Below are 24,910 nucleotides of genomic sequence, written 5' to 3'. Positions count from 1 at the left end.
TGAGAAGTACTGACAGATAGCTCACAATGAACCAGATTGTGAAAGTAATATCCATATTGTTATTTGGATTTCAGAGTTTGTTCAGCATCCAAACAGTAGATAATGCCAGTTAAATAACCTCAGTATTGCCGTCATTAATATTGAAACTCTGATGGTTATCAAACTAGAATAATATGCTGAACAAAGATGGATGGCAGTGAACATGTTCAAATCCTTAGAAGCCATATTATATAAATATGTCAGGTCTCGAACAAGTCTGCCTGAAGGTTGACATTAATTGTTCTTCCAGAATAAAAATAAATATCACATGTATTACTGTAATCCATTGGTAAAAATGTGTTACATGTTTCTTGTATCTATATCAATCCAATAGTGGACTCGCATCTGGTAGAACGACAGTTCAACTCTCTGTCCAACCATCCAGATATATTTTTCTGTGATTTCCCTAAATCAGTTAAGGCAGATGTTTCCTTTGAAAAAGGCACAGTCAGTTTCTTTTCTCATCCTCCCATAACCCAAATTTGAGCTCAGTCTCTGATGACCTCTAGGACATTAAACTCTAATCTCTATTTTATATCAGCCCAGAATTTAGAACAACTTATCCCTCCCTCCATCAGCAGCACACCTTCTGTTAACACATTTGTAATTTCTGTCTGTTGGTTCCCCTAATGAATAAGTTACTTAAAAATCACCACCAAAGTAATGGGATTTGCTATATCCCCCCACCCCTCTTCTCTCTCTCTCTCTCTCTCTCTCTCTCTCTCTCTCTCTCTCTGTGTGTGTGTGTGTGTGTGTGTGTGTGTGTGTGTGTGTGTGAGAGAGAGAGAGAGAGAGAGAGAGAGAAAGTGCATTCTTTTTGCGACTGATAAGTATGCCTCTAACTTCAATTTCTGAATTTTTATATTTTCAATTTATCCAGTATTTTGGCCGAAACAAACCATTATCAGATTAAAGATTGGAGACTACTAGTAGCTTGTCTTACCTGCTTGCCCCTATTTGTATATATTTGAGGGTATAACTGACAACTGAAACAATTGTTAGAAGTGGAACACACTATGACTAAGTTACTGCTGCAGCTGATCCAAACTCCCTTTCACTAATATCACAGTCACGTTTTTAGATATGGTGTTATACTTCAATTAAGTTAACTCAATAATAAACATTTATGCGATTCTAGTGGGAGACGGGGCAGAGGACAGTTGGCAACCAGTCACAGGTTTCTATTGACTGCCACGTGCATGCTGTGCTGCTTGTTTTGTACGTACATGCAGAGACTTACCAATTGCTATAAAAGAATTTTATAGCACAAATAAATGGCTAGCAATGCTGCCCCAACAGCATTGCAGTCTGTCAGTCAGATAGTTATTTTATCTGAGCTATAACTAGGTTTATAAAATGAAATGATAATTAAATGGACACCCTAGCTGCAAACAGGCGTTCATGTACTTCATTGGGGACATGTTGAAAATGTGTGCCCCGACCGGACTTGAACCCGGGATCTCCTGCTAACATGGCAGACGCTCTATCCATCTGAGCCACCCCGGGCACAGAGGGTAGCGCGTCTGCAGGGACTTATCCCTTGCACGCTCCCCATGAGATCCACATTCCCAACATGTCCACACCGCTACATTCGTAGTGCGCCTAATAGATGTTTTGCCCATCATACTCTTTACTCGTGGCAGATTAACCTACCAAGTCCCGTTCGAGTTCGGGCATAGCGTGTGCGTTCGCACAAGAAGGTCAATGGCCGGGAAGCCATATTTTAACTATATATGACGGTAGTATCTGTTCTCGAAAGAACACATACCGTGGATGACCATGCAGCTTTGCTAGAAATGAAATGATAATTAAATGGACACCCTAGCTGCAAACAGGCGTTTATGTACTTCATTGGGGACATGTTGAAAATGTGTGCCCTGACCGGGACTCGAACCCGGGATCTCCTGCTTACATGGCAGACGCTCTATCCATCTGAGCCACCGCGGGCACAGAGGGTAGCGCGTCTTCAGGGACTTATCCCTTGCACGCTCCCCGTGAGATCCACATTCCCAACATGTCCACACCACTACATTCGTAGTGCGCCTAATAGATGTTTTGCCCATCATACTCTTTACTCGTGGCAGATTAACCTACCAAGTCCCGTACAAGTTCGGGCATAGCGTGTGCGTTCGCACAAGAAGGTCAATGGCCAGGAAGCCATATTTTAACTATATATGACGGTAGTATCTGTTCTCAAAAGAACACATACCGTGGATGACCATGCAGCTTTGCTTGCTAGAAATGAAATGATAATTAAATGGACACCCCGTTCAAACAAATTTCGGGCTTGCAGCATGTTGGGAATGTGGATCTCACGGGGAGCGTGCAAGGGATAAGTCCCTGCAGACGCGCTACCCTCTGTGCCCGCGGTGGCTCAGATGGATAGAGCGTCTGCCATGTAAGCAGGAGATCCCGGGTTTGAGTCCCGGTTGGGGCACACATTTTCAACATGTCCCCAATGAAGTACATGAACGCCTGTTTGCAGCTAGGGTGTCCATTTAATTATCATTTAATTTCTAGCAAAGCTGCATGGTCATCCACGGTATGTGTTCTTTCGAGAATAGATACTACCGTCATATGTAGTTAAAATATGGCTTCCCGGCCATTGACCTTCTTGTGCGAACGCACACGCTATGCCCGAACTCGTACGAGACTTGGTAGGTTAATCTGCCACGAGTAAGGAGTATGATGGGCAAAACATCTATTAGGCACACTACGAATGTAGTGGTGTGGACATGTTGGGAATGTGGATCTCACGGGGAGCGTGCAAGGGATAAGTCCCTGCAGACGCGCTACCCTCTTTGCCCGCGGTGGCTCAGATGGATAGAGCGTCTGCCATGTAAGCAGGAGATCCCGGGTTCGAGTCCCGGTCGGGGCACACATTTTCAACGTGTCCCCAATGAAGTACATGAACGCCTGTTTGCAGCTAGGGTGTCCATTTAATTATCATTTCATTTCTAGCAAAGCTGCATGGTCATCCGTGGTATGTGTTCTTTCAAGAACAGATACTACCGTCATATATAGGTTTATAAAACTTCATTTGCTTACTGAAAGTCAGCAGTTAAAATAATAAACCTACATGCTTATTTTCCATCTTTCTTTCTGTCAAGAAACATTGTATAAACTCCGGTACAAGATTATCTGTGTCCAAATATTTGCAGTTATTTCCGTCATCTTTGTTTCCAGTGGAGCAATTGTGGATTTAATTAGAAATCAGATAAAATCATATTTACTGATCTATTTACAGCCTTCTTGAGGGTAGATAGTAACAAAAATTTATATGTTTGATACCAATAATTGGGCATTATTGCTGCACCAACAATATACAACCTGTGATTCTGTTAACCATATTCTTCCAGTGTCATCAGCACAATATTCTGACTGAATAGTGAATGCAATGACATTTTTATTAGTGCAACAAATGAATGTATACTCCCATTAATTCTTTATTTGGGGATTATCCATAGTGCTGCTTCACAAATTTTCACCTCTCCAGAATTTGGTGAACGAAATGGTGTTTTCTGTAAGATATTAAAATATTACTTACTTTATCATATGCGGCATTTACAATACAGTGAAAGTCAGTAAAATAAGCAGATATCCCCTTATTGAATCTGTGCTCACAGATGTTTTGCTACCTATAACTATTCTTGATTTCTCAGGTTTTTTCAGTGGGTTTGATTAATGGTTTGCTTGTGGGTGTTCTGCCAATTTCTTGAAATATTGTGGATAAAATGGAAACAACAGCTGACCGAGCCCTAGCTGAGTTCTTCAGGTACTGCGAGTGGAGCTCTCATATTATGAAATTTGTCTGTATTCTCAATGCAGGTTCTTTATATCTTCCAACATCAATAACTACTTTTGGAGTATGCTGAGTTTTCAGTTTACACTGAGGTGGGATACCTCCTAATATCCTGTTGGACCTCCTTTTGCTGGGCATAGTGCAGCAACCTGATGTGGAATGGACTCAACAAGTTGTTAGAAGCCTGCTGCAGAAATATTGAGCCCAGGAGAGACACTGCAGGCGATGTGCTGTTATAAAAGGCACTCTCATTGGTCTTCTGTTGCCATAGCCATTTCATTCCCTTCCCTTCTTCTCCTGTTGTTCTGATACTGCCCACAGTATTTGAGATAGTATTGGCTCACACAGTCTCACACATCATTTGGTGTGCCAGCCATTCGTGTAGTGGTAATCCCATAGTAATATGTTGTAACACATAAATTACTTCTTGTTCATTGTCCACATTGGCAACTAATTTTTTACAAAAAAATAGTTTACCCTCTCTCTCATAGTACCTAAATAAGCCTGTTGATTATATCCAATGATTCCTTTGACACTATGGAGAAGTTAGATAACTGATCATATGAGTAATACACAGAAAGTGCCTGTCCTATGATTAAAGTACCCCCTGCCCCCCTCCACACACACACACAAACACACACACACACACACATACACAAAGTATTTTTTGAAGTAGAAGGAACCTGTTTCTGACGCGTGAAAATTTGTGCCGGACCAGGACTCTAACCTGTATTTCCTGCTTAATGCAAATGGTCACGTTAACACTTTGGCTGCATGTGCACATCTCAAGGGCTTTCCCAAACCTCCATATGTCACATTGTCCACAACTCTTGCACTCATCATTGTGTGATTCCATTACAAGTAGAGACAAAAATTTATTGTTGTCATTTTAGCCAATCACGGCATGTATAATAAATACATCATTGATGGTTACAATGTCTGTGTTAATACCGTCTCTGTATCTTTACAGTACACTGTTCTTGATGGTTACAGCTGTTGTAAATATTAAAAAAATGAATTTGCAATTTATGAATACATATTGACATTAGTTGTTTGAGACACATGACAATTTGTGCTGTGGTCACCTCAACCATTTTGGCTGTGCATGCATGCCTACAGGACCAATCCAACCTCCATATGTCACACTCTCCGCAACTCTTATGCTAACATATTTCATGAATATTTTATTATTGCCATTTTCGCCCATTGAGGCATATACAGCGTGTTTCACAGTTCATGTTTCACACTTCTAGAAGTTTTAGAGGGGATTTAGTAGGTCAAGTTTTAAACAGGAATCGTTGTCATGAAATGTCATCCAATAACAGAAAAGAGTATCAAAGTTATAGGCACCAGTATGTACAGAATGATTCCATGATGACGTTACAAACTTTCTAGGATGATGGAGAAGGATAACTGTACCAGTTTGAGGTAAAGGTCTGTGTACCGAAAATGAGCAAGTAAAAAGTTATAAGCAAAAACTGTTCTGATACCTCAGACAGTGAAATAAATGCAACAGTACTGTTGTTTCTAAGATTGTAGGGTAGGCAACTTTCAGATGTGGTAATATGAACAAAAACAAGAAAAAATGTCCAGTAAACATGGGCTCTAAAATGCGTACTTTAAGAGCTGTGAGCACTTGTTAAATGGAGGAGATGTGTTTCACACTAGCAAGGGTAAGAAGGGCTTATAGCTACTCAAGTATACCTTTTAGGGTGCACATTCACTGCACATTTTCTCTTGTCTTGATCCATACTACTGCCTCTGAAAGTTGCATATCCTACATTTTTAGCAAAACATTACTGGTACATGCATTTCATTATCAGAGGTATCAGAATGATTTTCGCTTGTAACTTTTTACTAATTCATTTCTGAACTAGGGACCTTTACCTCATATTGATACACTTATCCATCTCCATTATCCTTGAAAGTTTGTAAGATCATCGTGGAGTCACCCTGTAGATGCATACATTTACAGGTGCCACTGCCTGTAACTTTGACACTCTGTAGCTTAATTGGGTGATATTTCCAGAAAAATGTGATCTACTAAATCCCCTCTACAACCTCTAGAAGTGTGTTGTAACATGAATTGTGAAATACCCTGTATATGAAGGCATTTTGAAAAGTAAAGATACAATGGCTCGCAGTCCTTAAATAGAACATTTATTTAGAAAATGTCAGTTACATCTTATTAACTAGATTATTTGTTATTTTTCGATATAATCACCCCCTTTATCCAAACATTTGTTAAGTTGGTGCGGTTACCACCTGTTCTCGGAACCACATTTCAACTTCATCTTTGACCTCTTCATCCTCGTGGAGTGATTTTCCACCAAGATGTGACTTCAGGTTACGGAAGACATGGAAGTCGGTGGGCGCAAGGTCTGGGCTGTATGGCAGATGGTCCAATACATCCCATTTGAATTGTTTGAGTAGTGCTTTGGTTACAAGTGCTGTGTGAGGCCGAGCGTTGTCATGAAGCAAGCGGACTCGACTTGTCAGCATTCCCCTGCATTTGTTTTGAATTGCCCTTCGAAGACGTTTCAAAGTCTGGCAATATGCAGCAGCATTAATTGTCATTCCAGGGGGCATAAATTCCAACAGACGAATGCCTTATCTGTCCCAAAAAACCGAAGCCATGATTTTCTTCGCTGAAATCGACATTTTGTATTTCTTGGCTTTTGGTGAATTCAAATGGCGCCATTGCATTGATTGTTGTTTGGATTCAGGTGTATGGTGATAAATCCATGTCTCGTCATCTGTCACGATGTGATCAAGGAACTCATCACCTGCTTCAGCATAGTGTGTGAGGAAGTTGAGTGCAAAGCCCATCCTTTCCTTTTTGTGTTCTTCTGTTAACAGTTTTGGAACCTAGCACGCACACAATTTCCTGTACCCTAACTTGTCAGTCACAACGTCATAAAGAGTTGTCATTGACATGTCCAGTATTATCTGATGCAGGTCTTTCAATGTGAGACATCTATTTGCACGAATTGCTTCCTCTGTTCTCCGAAGGAGGGCATCAAAGATCACAGATGGCCGACCTGTTCTTTGTTCGTCATGAACATCGGTCCTACCTTCAGAGAAATGGCGACATCATTTCATTATATTTTGTCGATTCATAATGTTCCTATAAACAGAAACAATTTCTTTGTGAATATCCGCCGGTCGCTTACCTTTTGCATGAAGAAAACGTATGACGGAGCGCACTTCACATTTGGCGGGATTCTGAGTCAGCGGAGCCATTTTAAACACGACCTACTCCAACCAGAAGCAACGTTCAACTGCTGAAAGACCACGAGGAGAAAGCTAACGGTTCGAGGTTAACACCAGTGTTGTCAACTTGCTCCCCAAAACTCTTCTGTTCCTCTGGCGTAAGGTATATCTTTACTTTCCGAAATACCCTCATATATCATTACAATGTCCTGGTCGAGCACAAATTTTCAAATCCAAAACCATTTCATGATATTAACAACAGAAAACCATTTTGTAATATTTACAACAGTTATAATCATAGAGAACAATGTCTGTTCCTTCAGACATGTGCATTCCTGAAGGACACTGTATAAACACAGATATTGTAATCATCAGTGCACTAACATATCTGTGCAGGTAGTAGTGACAGCATCTTTCCTGAACTTGAATATTTGTTTTAGTTGTAACTGTAGGAATTTACTGATACCCAATATTTAGATGAGTCCTCAAAAACTGAATCAAAGTGAACCCGGTCATGTCCAATCTCTTGTTCTATTGCATCAGTTGACCTGGAAACATTCTGTTTAAAATATATTTGCTAACCAGTAAGAAATAATCCACATACACTATAATGAAAATAGCTGGTAATAATTTATAAAGAAAATGGATAGTCTGAATTTAAAACCCATAAGATTTTGCAATTAAACTGACAAAATACATTTATTTAAAAATTGTAATGAAAGAAACATTTTCCTGATTACATTACTAAAAACAGTTTTTCTAGGTGCATGCATTGTTTTACAAATTTTTGTTCCTTTTCTTAAGTATTTTCTACTCATGACTGCCAGGAAGTATATTTTATAAAATTATTGAATTGGTCCAACGTCAGTGTAGTCAAGAGTCCACATACTGATAACTTAACTTGTTACACATCCATAAAGGCTTTCCTCCATGATAGGATTGAGAGGACACAACAAGTGTATGAATGAGAAATGAAATAATAGCAACACCTTGGACTGACATTGATGTAGTAAAGAAGAGAGCAAATTGTCATGGTTGTGCTTATTTCCAAAATTAACTTAGTGCAGGAGTATTAAAATAAGCTCTGATGCTCACTGAACTAGCAAGACAAGAAACATTGTGGAAAAAGTCCTACCTTGGAAGATAGAACCATACATAGAGGAAAAAGAAATGGATAGACAATAGGAAGACAATGGAAAAAAGTGAACTTGAAGACAACTTCACAATATGACAAACAGATGGACAAATAATCTTCAGTAGAGGAGGATAATTCAACACAAATGGACTTCAGCTCAATGTAATATGAAAAACAACGCAAATCTCATATTGATGAAGACACAAACCATTAAAAATGAGGACAGAAGAACTGAAAAGCTCAAACAGACTGATTAATTCACCATTGAAGAACAGACTTTGAAACTAAATATCTCAGAGCAGAAAGTTTCAACTATTTGAGCACATGACAGACTAGTACCACATGCCACAGCAGTGTGTGAAATGTAAAGCAAACAGCCAGTTCTTTAAAGTCTGCTAAATGCCACAATCAGTGAAAGCAATGTGTACAAACCATGGCATGGACAACTCAGCTCATGGTGCAGGTGCAGTGTGTACCAGGCACTAATGAAAAAGTATAAATTTGCTAATCAGTGCCAATGTACAACATGAACAAAAACAGTTGTAGAACAATCCAGCCTATGGCAGCAGAGAGCCACAGAGGACATCCCAAATAACCATGGGAAGACCAACACTGTCAGGCCTAGCATAGAATACAATCAGGTGATGACTACCGAAAGCTTATGCTGAGGTTGTGCCACCTAGGATGAAGCAGATGCCATCAGCACCAATGCATTTTTAACACTTCACACACACCAAAAATTCCTACTATAAGATCACTCCTAACAAAACTACTTTAGACATTAACAGCTATTCTTATGCTGGTTGAGGGAATATTTAAAGCATTCAAAACTACTTTAGATATTAACAGCTATTCTCATGCTGATGTAGGGGATATTTAAAGCATTCATAGTGCCTAAAAATAAGCAACACTGCAAGAATAAGACACTTCTGAATATGTGTTTGGAATACTGCTGGAGTGGCTGGGGGGGGGGGGGGGGGAGGCTCTAAATGAATGTATACACAGACACAAATTGGATGTAGTATTATCCTCAGTCACCCATCTGATGGAGATGGCCACATTTAAATGACACAGTATGCAAGGATATACAACTGAGTAAGAGAGAGAGGAGGGAAATGAAGGGTTCATCAAGAACAACATTGAACACCAGCTAGAGAAACTTCCACAAATGTAATCCCTTTCAAAGAAGGGCAGCTCGTTTTGTATTATCACAAAATAGGGGAGATAGTCCCACAGACATTATACATGAATTGGAGTGGCAATCATTAAAACAAAGGCGTTTTTCATTGTGAAGTGATCTTCTCCTGAAATTTCAATCACCAGTTTTCTCCTCCAATTGTAAAACATTCTGTTAGCATCACCTGCATAGGGAGAAATGATCATCATGATAAAATAAGAGAAATCATTGCTCGCACAGAAAAATTTATGTGCTCGTTTTTCCCGCACGCCGTTCAAAAGTGGAACGGTAGAGAGACTGTTTGAAGGTGGTTCATTGAACCCTCTGCCAGGCACTTTATTGAGAATAGCAAAGTAATAATGTAGACGTTGATATAGATATTTGTTCCAGTATTTCATCTTTATATGTATGACTGTATATTGTAGGACTTCGAAGTTATGGAATGATCTGTATTCTCTTGAACAAAACTATATATTTCTTTGCCTGTCCATCCAAATAAGTTTGCAAAAAACCATTTGTTAAACAGGAGATGGTAAGTAATTTGCAATTTGTAAATCATATAAATTTCTATAAACAACTTACAATACCACTCATTTGTGGTGTTTCATTTAACTCAAGGGCATCTTCCCTCTATCTCACTAGCTTCAGACTTTCTAGTAGTACCATTTTCTGTCATCTGTTGAATTTCAGTTTGAACTCTGTTCATCACAGTTAAAGCTGTGCAGTGCAGCTCACAAAAAAGGGTCATGTTCCTTTAATTAAAATTTGTAGGCATTTACCTTAATGGTTCTGAATCTGTTGAAGAACATGTCTGTAATAGTTTAAAAAATTCTGACTGTCAACTCCAAGGCTCCTTTTTGCATAATCCTCTTAATTGAGTACTTGTATGTTGAGGCGTTTACTGTTGGTACATGTTTTATCTAAAGACTCATGCACACACACACACACACACACACACACACACACACACACACACACACTGCCTTGCACATCATTGGAACTTATATAACTGATGAGAGCTGTCAAAATGCGCATACCACCAACAGTACCTGAGGGTTCACACACACACACACACACACACACACACGCACACACACACACACACACACACACACACACACACACATACTGCCTTGCACATCATTGGAACTTATATAACTGATGAGAGCTGTCAAAATGCGCATACCACCAACAGTACCTGAGGGTTCACACACACACACACACACACACACACACACACATACTGCCTTGCACATCATTGGAACTTATATAACTGATGAGAGCTGTCAAAATGCGCATACCACCAACAGTACCTGAGGGTTCAACAGCTGCCATCCCTTCCTCACCAAAAAATCCCCACTGTACCGGCTGGTCACTTGGGGACAGCACATGTGCAATGATCGGACCTCTTTGCCCAGTATGCTGTATGTATCCCAAAGACCTTCACAGACAGGCACTATCCCCCATACCTAGATTGGAAACCGATTTCGTGTTCCATATTTCCACACACCCACAATCTTTCCACCACTCCCCAAGAACCAGCTACAAAAGAGCATCCCTTTCATCATTCCAGACTGGAACACGTGAATCACATCCTTCTTCAGGGCTTGGATTATCAATCACCATGCCCTGCAGTTAGGGACATCCAACCCAGGACTCTTCCCATCACTTCTTAAGTGGTGTTCCATCACCCATCCAACCTCCATAACATACTGGTCCATGCCAAGACATTCCCAGTCCCAACCCTTTGCCACAGGAATCATATCCTTTTGGAAGACACTGGTGCAAGACCTGCCCAATCCACACACCCAGCACTTCCCATTCCAGTCCTACCACAGGCTTGTGCTGCTTTGTCAGAGGCTTGGCCACCTGTGAAAGCAACTGTGTTATATGTCAGCTCTGCTGCAGTTATTGCTCAGCTTTTTATACTAGTATGGTAATCAGCCAGCAATCTACCAGGATGAATGGCCACCACCCAACTGTCGAAAAACAAAGTGGGCCAACTTGAGCATAGCATGCTTGATTTTAATGACTGCTACACAACCCTGGCTATCTGGACATGGTCCTCAACCACCAGCTATTTTGAACTGCATAGTTAGGAGTTGTCCTTACAACATATGCTCCACTCCTAAAATCATCCCTGTCTCAACGAATAGAAATCTAATGCCCTCCCCCCTCTCCACAACCACTATCCACTTAACAGTTTCCATCTCCTCTTGTCCTAGCAGCTACTCCCAACTCGTGTCCCCTCACTCTTATTGTGTGCTGCTCAAATTGTGTGGTGCTCTCTCCCTACACACCCATGATGTCTTCTCCCCTTCTCTGCTCCTCTCCTTTCCACTCTCCATTTCCTTCCCCCTCCCTCCTCCCCCTCCCCCCCCCCCCCCTCCATCCTCCACAGCTTCCCGACATTGTGTCTGGCAGCCTTGGCCCACCACGTCTAATCCCTGCACACTCTGCAAGCCAGCACTAATTCCTCTTCTCCTGTCTCACTCTGGATTGCTGCTCCCATTCGATGCATTTGAATTGCATTCTGGCCAAGCTTTTATCAAAGGCTGAAATATTTGCAGCATTCATAGAATATAGTTCACATTAATCTCCAGTATAAGACAGTTCAGAGTTGTAGAGTCATATCTTTCATCTCAACAGCCCAGCTTTTTGGACAAACTTTGTCAGTCACTGAAGTAAGTCTTGATACTGTACAGAAAGCATTGTGTGTTGGGAAATCAACCTTTCTCCAACACCAGGTCACGCTACTCTGTGACATTAGGTTAAAGTGAAGGAACTTTGTTTTGAGTATAACACATCTTTACAGATGATTGGGTAGCACACTTCAATCCAGCCTTATTAATATAAATAAATGTTGAAAAAATCAAAGGTAACTTATTTTCCTATGGGAATTGCTTTGTTGAAGTGATAAATTTTATTACTGTTATCTTCCAACTGACTAACTAAATGATAAGTGAGTACATATAAAGATAAAAATGCACCAGTAGCAGTCGAAAAATTCCTGTATGTAAAGAATCATTTTGATGGCTATTGAGTGGGTTCTGTGCCTTTATTGATGGGACTTTGAATTTTAATCTTTCTTTTTGCTGAATCATGAACCTAATTTGGGTAAAGATAAAAATTAAAAAGGATGGGAAAGAAAATGAGTCATGACACTGTTCCAACATCTGTCCAAAGTAATTGAAATTTACGCTGACATATGAGAGTTTAAACTGTGTTATTTCTGAATGTAAATCCTGTGTCTTGGTCACAGCCCCACCTTGTTGAATCATTGATCCAAAATTGATACCTAACAACAGATGAGCCTTTCATGATGACAGTGCTCCAGCACTTTTATAGAAGGAGTGAAAAAGCAAAGCATTAATTTTTTTCTGCAGTAACCCTTGAAGTTCTGGAGCACTTCCAAGAACTCACTTGCCTCATGTGATCTCCTCTTGTCATAAATGTTGGCTGATGGATGTTGTTTCTTACAAAAAAAGAGCACCAGCAGGTGTTGGAAATGAATGTGGGTATCCATCAGTAGACACGTGGAAAAATATCCAGCAGTGTACCTAATGTTACATCTAATTTTAACATTGAAATTTAGAACAGTGTTGAAAAAACATTTTGATAGTCAACCAAACAGAAGAGAAATACACATCAGGAAAGTCAAAACTGTTCATTCAAAATGGCTACAGTTTTGGTAATGATAAAATTTTGTATCACCATTTAAATATAAGCATAATGAGTGAGTGTTATTGTCAGCCACTTCATTATTTATAAAAGTACTATGGGATGGAATGGCTAGACTGTACCTACTATTAGGATGTTGAATTCTAAGTCCTGAAAATAGACAAATATAGAAATACAAAAACTGTTCTAGCTTTCAGAACAGTTAGTTCCTTCCTCAAAGACAAAATGGGTACGGTGTGGAAAGTTAGAAAAGAGGGTCAATTCACTCAGACCCAGGATCAGAATGATCCACAAGTGGAGACAAAACCATAGGGAAAGCATCAGAACCAGGCTGATATAGCAAGGAAGGTGTGGGAAGACCTTTTCAAACAGAACTGGTTGTTTTAACATACACATGATGTTTATGAGATTCTAATGATTGTTAATGAATTTGTACGTATACATGAGGTATGTTCAAAATATTCTGGAACATTCATAATTTTGCACCAGTGGTGTGTTGGAGCAAAATGTGGTTGGTATCTCTGTACAAGCCTTTTTTTATGTGTAAATGCCAGGAGTTTTATCGTTGTATGTTTGTTAGTTATTGCTACATGCTATATTGATTAGAATGTGTCACACAGTTTGTGAATTTTGAGATGGCAGAGTTAGAGGAGCAATGCTTCTACATTAAATTTTTCATAAAACTCAAGAAAACCTTTACAGGGACACACCAGATGATACTGGAAGCCTACAGTGATGAGTGTTTAAACCCTACTAGGTTTTACAAATGGTTCACACGGTTTAAAAATGGCCAAACAGAAGTTAAAGATGACCCACATTCATGATGTCCTTCGACATCTACCGACAAACCTCATGTCAGGAATGTCAATAAAATTGTGTGTGCCAATCGAAGACTGACTGCCTGAGAGATTGCAGAATAATGTAACATTTCAATTGGATCATGCCATGAAATCCTACGCAGCATCTTGGAATTCATCATGTTACCGCCAAGTTGGTCCCATGGATCATGAGTCAAGACCAGAAAGACCCTCACCTTGCAATCTGTGGAGAGCTTTTGGATTGCGCAAATGAGAATGGGATGTTTCTTAAGCGAATCATAACTGGTAATTTTATTGTATTTTACTTGTTTAGTTCTGTAGTACCAAATTGAGGAGCAAATCTCAAAGGTCATGGAACATGTCAGTACATGAAATTACAACATAAAATTAATAACAGATAAAATAAAATGTTTATGAACCAAAAACAGACAAGTCAGAAGTTTATATATAAATGCCATCAACAATCTAACATAGGAATCAGCTTAATTTTTCAAGGAACTCCTCTACACAATAGAAGGAGTGACTCATGATGAAACTCTTCAGTTTCAATTTGAAAGTGCGTGGATTACTGCTAATAGCTTTGAATTCTTGTGGTAGCTTATTGAAAATGGATGCAGCAATATACTGCACAACTTTCTGCAAAAGAGTCAAGGAAGTGTGATCCAAATGCAGACTGAATTTCTGTCTAGTATTAACTGAGTGAAAGCTGCTAATTCCTGGGAATAAGTTAATATTGTTAACAAGGATCTAAAATAAAGAAAATATATATATATTGAGAGACTAATGACAGAATACCCAGACTGGTGAACATTAATCGACAAGTGGTTCACGAACTTACACCACTTTTTGCCTGACTGCCCGATTCTGAGCCAAAAATATCTTTTGAGAATGGGTAGAGTTACCTCAAAGTATAATACCATATGTCATAAGCAAATGAAAATAATTAATGTGTCGAAAGTTCACTTACTTCAGATACCATTCGAATAGCAAAAATTGCACTATTTGAAATGGAGCCAATGATGTGCACAACATCCTTTACTACCAAGCTAGTGTCATCAGCAAACAGAAACATTTACTTGTAATGCTAGAGGGCATATCATTCATAAAAATAAGGAAGACGAGTGGCCCCAGTACTGATCCCTGGGGGCACCTCCCATCTGACCATGCCCCACTCAGGCCCCACATCACAGCCATTCTCAACACTGAATAATCACCTTTCGCTGCCTATTGTTAAAGTAAGAGGTGAGTGAATCAATTGTGAGTTACTCCCCATATTCCATAATGGTCCAACTTCTGGAGAATTATTTTGTGATCAACACTATCAAACACCTTAGTTAAATAAAAAAAGATGTCTAGCATTCAAAATCTTTTGTTTAATCCAATCAGTCCTCACAGAGAAAAGAGAATACAGTATTTTCTGTTGTTAAACCACTTCTAAAACTGAACTGTGCATTTGGTAGCAAATTATGTGAAATAAAATGATCTAACATTCTTACATACACAGCCTTTTCCATTTAGCAAACACTGATGGCATAGAAATAGGTCTATAATTGTGTACATTATGTTTCTCCCTTTTTATAAAGCGGATTTACTACTGAGTACCTTAATCATTCAGGAAACTGACCATCCTTGAAGTAAAAATTACAAATATTGACAAGTGTAGGGCTAACATGTGCAGGCAGTACTTTAATATTCTGCTAGGCACTTCACCATATCCATGAGAGTTGCAATCTCCCCCTTGTCAGTAACACAGAGGAGTACTTCAGACATCAATTTCAGAAAGGCATTTCCCAAAACGTGTTATGTGATCCCCTGTAGAAACTAAGTTTTTCATTTAATTCACCAGCAATGCACAGAAAATCATTGTTAAAGACTATGTATATACCTGACTTATCATGAAAACATATATTTTTACTATGAACTGACTTTATATCATTGACCTTGTGCTGCTTGTAGTGTCCTGCAGTTGGCAGGAAAGAACTAACGATCAACTATGAACATGCTTTATTTAACTAAAACGCCTTCTTGGTGTACAATAATTTCCAAATGCAAGAACAACAAGAAGCACAACAATTCTTGCAGTGGCAAACACCAGATAAGAGTACAAGAGAATGAAAGGAAATAATTACCAAAATACTATTTTCTACTGAAGACTATTGGCGAGTGTCTGCTAGGCTAGGGCCAGCATAGGTATTGCCCAGAGCTGTCCTAGCTGTAGGTAGACACTGCCAGTCTGACTCTGCTGGCGTGCTTATGACACCGATTCAGCAGAGTGCTACACGTAGACACATTAGTTCCAATTGGTCGAGCTCTATTACATGGCTTTTAATGGAGTAGTGACATGTTTGTGCAGAAAGTCTGTTGATGTTTACATCCACTGGTGATGTTTTGATCTGAGCTCTTGAAGGGAGGTGGGCATCCCACCTCGCTTGTCTGTTGTGCGAGCCCTCTAACTGATAAGGAGCTGCTACGACATTTCTCCTCTGAAAAAAATAATACATAGTACCACAAACGTCCATAGGAGTAGGGACATCCCGGTTGACATCCATAGGTTCATGGCCAGCAGGGGCTGGAGGCGGTGATGCAGCAGGGGCAGCTGGTGGTGGAGGCAACGGCTGAGGCAGAGGGGGAAGTGGAAGTTCCATCACAGGGCAGCTGGCGACAGGCAACGACAGTTCCCCTGGGGCATCGTGGTCCACCAGATAGGAGCGGAGCTAGTTGAGGTGTGGGTGGGTGGTGGAACTGTTGGCCCACCATAGAGATGACATCTCCCAGCCGTAGAGCTTGGCGATGATGGCAGGCATCCAAGTCCATGGGTGAGAGAAGATCCGCACCCACACCTCCTGCCCGACGCAGAAGTAGTGTGCTGGAGTGTGGGGATGGGAGGGTGAGAAATCTCGGGATCAAGGACAGATGAGGGAGAGCAGAATGGTTGACGTGAAGTATCTCTGCTGTGGCGTGGTATGTAGCCAAAAAACTAAGCATGGCCTCCTCCAGTGGTTGATGGCTCAACAGCTTATAGTGCTGGATCTTGAACATCTGCACAAAATGTTTGGCCTAGCTGTTTGACACAGTGTGAAACAGGACACTGTGGATGAGAGAAATCTTATTGGCAGCACAGAATTGCATAAACTCGGTTGAAGTAAACTGTGAAATGTTGTCCATAACTATTGTTTCTGAAGTCCCTCGACACCAAAGAGGCTCCAGAGAATTTTTATAGTCTCAGCAGAAGTGCTGTTCATCGTGCAGGATACATGAGGGTATCCAGACTTGGAGTCGATCAGGAGCAGCCACTGGGAGCCATGAAATGGCCTTGCAGAATCCAAGTGGAGATGTTCCCATGGAGCAGCTGCATCTGGTCGTGAAAAATACTGGTGCAGGGGTGCTGCCAGACGTGTTTGGGGACTTGAACTTGAAATTAGGTAGCAAAGGAGATACTAAGGACATCATGTCTAACAAGTCTGAATTAGCGTGCATCTACTCCGCCTTTATTCTTGTTGACGATGAGGTCGCAGTAACTGGCGACAAAATCCAGTCTATTCTGAAGGCAGCAGCTGTGGATGTTGATCTGTATTGGCCACGATTGTTTTGTCGTAGGTCTCCAAGAAATGAAGTTATGCCCATGTGATTGTATTGACCTGGCACACTATACCGCCGTGATTTTTGACCTACCCCCTGTGGCAGGTATACCGGCTCATGGAGGTGTCATGTTGCTGGTTTGGGATGATGTCTACTACGGTCCAGTCACATTGAACACAGATCTACAGGCAGTTGCTGTCCAAATTACTCTCCCCATTTTCACATTTTCCATTTGTACTGTTTACACTCCATCATCATCTGCCTTTACTAGGGCAGACATGATACACCTGATTGCTCAGCTTCCTACACCATTTTTGCTGATTGGAGGCTTTTATGCGTACCATCCCCTTTGGGGCTCTCCAGCCTCTCAGGCTCCCTCTTGGGAGACCTTTTCAACCACCTGAATCTAGTCTGCTTAAATACTGGTGCACCTACCTTCCTTTCGGACGCAACACATACCTATTCCCACTTGGACCTCTCAATGTCCACTATCCAACTTGCAAGTCGGTTCGAGTGGTATGCTCTGTCTGACACATACTCGAGCAACCATTTCCCCTGCATAATCCATCTCCTGCATCACACCCCTTCTCCACATTCCACTAGCTGGAACATCTCCAAAGCCGACTGGGGGCTTTTCACCTCCCTGGCGACCTTCCATGATCAAAACTTCTCCAGCTGCGATAGTCAGGTCACATACCTAACGGACGTTATTCTCACTGCTGCTGAATATTCCATCCCTCGTACTTCCTCCTCTCCACATCGAGTCCCAGTCCCCTGGTGGACTAAAGCGGGCAGTGATGCTATTCCTGCTTGGCGACGTGCTTTATGCACCTTCCAACGCCATCCTACGATGGCGAACTGTATCAACTACAAACGACTCCGTGCACAATGTCGTCGTGTTATCAAAGACAGCAAAAAGCCTTGCTGGGTGGCTTTCACCAACTCATTCAACAGTTTTACTCCTTCTTCGGTTGTCTGGGGTGGCCTGTGCCAGCTATCTGGCACCAAGTTCCACTCCCCGATTTCTGGCCTGACTGTAGCGAATGAAGTCCTTATGGATTCTGAGGAGATCTCAAATGCCTTCGGCTGCTTTTTTGCGGAGGTTTCAAGCTCTGCCCATTACCACCCTGCCTTCCTCCCACGAAAACAAGCAGTGGAGGCACGGCCACCTTCTTTCCAGTCATTGAATTGTGAAAGTTACAATGTCACCTTCACCGTGTGGGAACTCGAAAGTGCTCTCGCCAGATGCTGAAGAATCTTTCTCCTGCAGGTAAAGGCTTTCTCCTTCGCAGCTATAATCACATCTGGACTGAAGGTCATGTTCCCACACACTGACGTGAAGCAATTGTTGTTCCCATGCCCAAACCAGGAAAGAACAAACACCTTCATTCCAGTTATTGCCCCATCTCCCTCACCAGCTGTGTTTGCAAGGTGATGGAGTGCATGGTAAATTCTCGATTGGTTTGGCTCCTTGAATATCGACACCTCCTTACCAATGTCCAATGTAGCTTTGGTAGGTGCTGCTTTGCTGTTGACCACCTAGTTACCTTGTCAACCTTCATTATGAACAACTTTTTGCGTAAGCGCCAGACGTAGGCTGTGTTCTTCAATTTGGGAAAGGCTTACGACACCTGTTGGAGGGTGGGCATTCTTCACACCATGCACACTGGGGTCCTTCGCAGTCGCCTCCCTCTTTTTATTACTGCATTTTTAATGGATTGAATGTTCAGGGTATGTGTGGGTTCTGTTTTGTCAGATGCCTTTCGCCAGAAGAATGGGGTGCCCCAGGGCTCCATTTTGAGTGTGGCCCTTTTTGCCATAGCTATTAATCCAATAATGGATTGCCTTCAAGCTGAAATTTCAGGCTCCCTTTTCGTGGACGACTTTACGATCTACTGCAGTGCTAAGAGAACATGTCTCCTGGAGCGCTGTCTTCAGCATTGTCTAAACCATCTACACTCCTGGAAATTGAAATAAGAACACCGTGAATTCATTGTCCCAGGAAGGGGAAACTTTATTGACACATTCCTGGGGTCAGATACATCACATGATCACACTGACAGAACCACAGGCACATAGACACAGGCAACAGAGCATGCACAATGTCGGCACTAGTACAGTGTATATCCACCTTTCGCAGCAATGCAGGCTGCTATTCTCCCATGGAGACGATCGTAGAAATGCTGGATGTAGTCCTGTGGAACGGCTTGCCATGCCATTTCCACCTGGCGCCTCAGTTTGACCAGCGTTCGTGCTGGACGTGCAGACCGTGTGAGACGACGCTTCATCCAGTCCCAAACATGCTCAATGGGGGACAGATCCGGAGATCTTGCAGGCCAGGGTAGTTGACTTACACCTTCTAGAGCACGTTGGGTGGCACGGGATACATGGGGACGTGCATTGTCCTGTTGGAACAGCAAGTTCCCTTGCCGGTCTAGGAACGGTAGAACGATCGGTTCGATGACGGTTTGGATGTACCGTGCACTATTCAGTGTCCCCTCGACGATCACCAGTGGTGTACGGCCAGTGTAGGAGATCGCTCCCCACACCATGATGCCGGGTGTTGGCCCTGTGTGCCTCGGTCGTATGCAGTCCTGATTGTGGCGCTCACCTGCACGGCGCCAAACACGCATACGACCATCATTGGCACCAAGGCAGAAGTGACTCTCATCGCTGAAGACGACACGTCTCCATTCGTCCCTCCATTCACGCCTGTCGCGACACCACTGGAGGCGGGCTGCACGATGTTGGGGCGTGAGCGGAAGACGGCCTAACGGTGTGCGGGACCGTAGCCCAGCTTCATGGAGACGGTTGCGAATGGTCCTCGCCGATACCCCAGGAGCAACAGTGTCCCTAATTTGCTGGGAAGTGGCGGTGCGGTCCCCTACGGCACTGTGTAGGATCCTACGGTCTTGGCGTGCATCCGTGCGTCGCTGCGGTCCGGTCCCAGGTCGACGGGCACGTGCACCTTCCGCCGGCCACTGGCGACAACATCGATGTACTGTGGAGACCTCACGCCCCACGTGTTGAGCAATTCGGCGGTATGTCCACCCGGCCTCCTGCATGCCCACTATACGCCCTCGCTCAAAGTCCGTCAAATGCACATATGGTTCACGTCCACGCTGTCGCGGCATGCTACCAGTGTTAAATACTGCGATGGAGCTCCGAATGCCACGGCAAACTGTCTGACACTGACGGCGGCGGTGCACAAATGCTGCGCAGCTAGCGCCATTCGACCGCCAACACCGCGGTTCCTGGTGTGTCCGCTGTGCCGTGCGTGTGATCATTGCTTGTACAGCCCTCTCGCAGTGTCTGGAGCAAGTATGGTGGGTCTGACACACCGGTGTCAATGTGTTCTTTTTTCCATTTCCAGGAGTGTATATTCCTGGAATGTCGCTAACGGTTTTCATTTCATTTCATCTCATTTCATTTTTCTGGTGAGAAGACAGTTTGTATGAACTTCTGGCATTACAAACAGTTTCTTCCACCATCCTTACATCTCGGTCCCATTGCTCTCCAATTTGCGGAGACAACAAAACTTTTAGGTCTTACATTTGACAGGAAACTTTGCTGGTCTCCACATGTGTCTTATTTGGCTACTCGTTGTACTTGTTCCCTAAATGTTCTCTGTGTTCTCAGCAGAACATCATGGGGAGCAAATCGAATGGTTCTGCTTCGCTTATATTGGTCCATTGTCCGATCAAAGCTGAAGTATGTATGGGAGCTTTGTCTACTCTTCTGCCCGGCCGTCCATCTTACGCCATTCAACTCTATCCACCATCAGGGGTTACGTCTTGCAGCTGGAGCATTCTACACCAGCCCTGTTGAGAGTCTGTAGCATTACTGCTAAACTACCGGCACGATATGTTGCTTTGTTGGTACACCTGATAGCTGATCTCAATGCCTGACCACCTGTCATATTTCTCCTTCTTTGACGACTCTCTCGACTGCCAATATGGGCTGTATGTCTCTGCACTGTTACCTCCTGGAGTTCGCTTTCATTGCGTGCTTCAGCAACTTGTTTTACCCTCCCTACGACTTTTCAAGTGGGTGAGAGCCCGAGGCCTGGCTCCAGGCTCAGGTTTGCATTCACCGTGAACTCAGCTCACTCCCAAAAGAGAGGACCGCGGATTCGATATACCACTCAAGGGTTGTCGAACTTCGTTCGAGGCTCGCTAATAACATCTTTATTTACACAGATGGCTGGCGTCGGATGTGCCTTTGTTGTTTGGGATGATACCTTTCAATAACGGCTTGTTGACCAGTGTTAAAGCTTTACAGCTGAGCTTTTTGCTCTCTATCAAGCTGTTCAGTATATCCGCCGCCATCGTCATTCTCCCTGTGCCATCTGCTCTGATTCTTTGAGCGCCATTCAATGGTCCCTCCAGTCCATTCAATGGTCCCTCCAGTCGCTAGCTGATACCAGCGCTCATGTCCTTTTTTTGTGGATTCCTGGCCACGTTGGTGTGCCTGGGAACAAAGCTGCTGATGCTGTAGCCAAGGCTTTTGTCCTCCTGCCTCGGACAGCTTCCTTTTGTGTCCCATAAACTGATGTTAGAGGGGTTCATTGCCGGCATGTTTCATCATTGTGGCATGAGGCTTGGTCCGCAATCCATGAAAATAAGCTTAGGGCCATCAAACCGATCGTGACGTCTTGGACGACCTCCTCATGCCTTTCCTGGCGAGAGGAGGTCATTTTGGCCAGGTTGGGAATTGTGCATTACCGATTTAGCCATTGCTACCTGTTGTCCGGTGACCCCGCCCCGCGGTGCTTCTGTGGTCATCCATTGACGGTGCGCCATGTTTTATTGTCCTGTCCCCATTTTATTCAATCTTGTGTTGTCCTGTGTCTGCCGTCTACTTTACAAGAACTTTTAGCTGAAGACGCTCGAGCAACTGCTTGTGTCCTTAGTTTTATTACATTGACGGACTTGGCCAAAGAGATCTAACTCTTTTATTTTGTTTATCTGCGTCTTTGTAAGTACTTCCTGGTGTTGCCCCCTGCCCCCTTGCCTTTTTCTACGTTATTAGTGGATTAACTTTTGTGACAGGGTGCTAATGACCTTAGTAGTTGAGAGTCCTAAAAAAAATAAAAAATTAAAAAGAAAAATATGTGGCCGAAATAAGAGAGGCAACGTCTTTGTCCAAGCCGCGCCAATAAAGGTGTTGGCAGGCCAGATGTTTGGTCAGGATGATTCTCCAATGGCCAGCATGGAAGAGGTCAAGAACACGGCTCCGTAATGCATTTAGTATGACCACTTGGGGAACATCTAGATCCTTATGCAAAAGGATGATGCCACTGCAGAAAAAGAGACTGTGCTAATGATCCCAAAAATGCTGGACTTCCACATCGCAGATGCTACGACAGTTGGTTGGGTTGACCAGCCCACAGCGATTTCGTGGTGAAGAGCTTGCTGTGTCAAATCCTGAGCAGTGGCCCGCTGGACCACAACAGCATCAAATGGAAGAGCATCCAGAGCTGTGTCCACATTTGATTCCACATGGAAACAAACCAAGTGCGAGGCGTCAAACCCACGGTCCATCCCAGCTGGCAGCCGGGAAAGGAAATAGGCATTTGAGTGCTGTACAGAGGTGCAATACGCAATATCAAAGTCGATTGTCACCAGAAAGGGTGCCCAATGCTGGAGGCAGTGCACTGTCCAGGTGGGCATTGCGGTACCAGGGTGAAACAAAGAAAGCAAAGGTTTGTGGTCGGTCTGCAGAGTGAAATGATGACCATGCATGAAATTGTAGAATTTTGTCAGGGCAAAAACAAGTGCCAAAGCTCTCTTTTCAATTTCACTGTATCTGGTTTGAGCGCCTGCCAATTTTTTTTATGGAAAAGCTACAGGCCTCCGAACACTGTTGAATACTTGTGAGAGGGCCGTACCCAGGCTATAGTTTGATACATTGGCAGCAATGATGAGGGGCAGTGAAGGGTTGTAAGCGGCCAGATGAGGGGGGTAGGAAAGAGCCAACTTGAGACTTATGAAAGCCTGCTCATATGTCACATGCCAAAGCCAATGCACACCCTTGCACAACAACCCAGTCAGGTGCACTGAAATCTTGGCAGTGTGGGGTATAAAATGTCGATAACAGTTAATTTGACTGAGGATGGATTGTAGTTTCTTAACGTTGTTGGGAGGAGGCAGATTTTGAATCACCTTGACATACTCCTTAGAGGCATGGAGGCCAAGGGTATCAGTCGTGAACCTGAGATAACTGACCTTGTGTGCAAAGAAGTCACACTTTTCTTTCCGGCAATGCAAGTTAGCCTCGGAAACAGCATATCCAGCTTGTCTGAAAGGTCCACCGCAGACAAGCCACCGACACTGACATTGACCAGATAATTTGCCACACTGGGTACCTGACTTCTGAGGTGTTCCAAATAATCTTGGAAAGTGGCATGGACGCTGGCAACGCTAAACGGGAGGTGGTTGTACCGGAAAAGGCCACATGTGGTATTGATGACTAGGATCTGCTGTGATTCCTCGTCCAACAGGAGGTGTGCACAAATCAATTTTGATGAAAATGGTTGAACACGGAAGACCAGGGAGTATGTCATCCACACATGGGGCAGGATATGCATCAATGTCAGACTGAGAATTTACTGTGACCTCAAAATCACACAGATGCATAAAGCACTGTTTGGCTTCTTGACCAACGTGATAGGCATCACCGAGCAACTGTGCTCAATGGAACAAGGATGCCTCTGTCTTATATGTGGCAAAATTCCACCTGGAGCCTGTGTCGGAGAGCAAAGGAGACTGGGTGGGCCTTAAAAAACGATTGACAGCAGAGGGAAGAAGCAGAACATGTGCGGTGAAACTCTTAACCCGTAGTGTGGAGGATGAGAACAACATTTTGTATTTGCTGAGCAATTGGGTGAGGAGGGTATCCGAGGACGGGATCAAAACTGTTTGTTCCTCATCCTGCACTGACAAACCCAGACAATCAAAAGTGTCCACACTCAGAAGGTTAGTAGCACTGAGGAGCCAACCATCAAAAACTGAGTGTTGAAGGAATGACTGTTGTAAGAGATTTGTGTTGAAAAAAATGCTGTCGACTGATATGTGGTGATTACTGAAACTACATATGGATACAAAGACAGCGAGCCCAAGCATTGGTATGTGGCACCATTCACAATGTAAATGGAAAATGCCATGTCAATTTGGAAGACCACAGAAATATGCGTGACCTCCAAGGGAAGGAGGAAACGGCTCCCAATTGGAGAATGATGGAGAATATTTGTCCATCAGTGGAATGCGAGACTTCCAGGTCCTGTGGTAATGATTTGTGATGAGCCTGTGCATCCACAGGAAGCGTGGCATCTACACAATGTTTCTGCAAAGCCTGACACACTACAGCAATATGGCGTGTTTGGCTGCAAGCCGTACACCTTGTCTACTGATGGGGGCGGTCTGACTGTTGGTGACGCTGGAAACAGTTGGGACATGGTGGAAAAC

The 24,910-nt window shown here is 43.0% G+C and overlaps 1 protein-coding gene and 1 non-coding gene across 2 annotated transcripts in view; both read left to right on the top strand.

The window, feature by feature from the left end:
• The window catches only part of LOC126198608 (protein unc-13 homolog B), a 450,615-nt gene that overhangs the window by 89,949 nt on the left and 335,756 nt on the right, over nt 1-24,910 (top strand). The gene's annotated exons all lie outside the window — the stretch shown is intronic.
• Trnat-ugu (transfer RNA threonine (anticodon UGU)) lies at nt 2,843-2,917 on the top strand. The gene has a single exon. It is a non-coding gene; the product is annotated as a tRNA-Thr (tRNA).

Source organism: Schistocerca nitens, chromosome 8 (assembly GCF_023898315.1).
Source record: "Schistocerca nitens isolate TAMUIC-IGC-003100 chromosome 8, iqSchNite1.1, whole genome shotgun sequence".
NCBI lineage: Eukaryota > Metazoa > Arthropoda > Insecta > Orthoptera > Acrididae > Schistocerca > Schistocerca nitens.
This window is presented reverse-complemented; position numbering and strand designations above follow the sequence as displayed.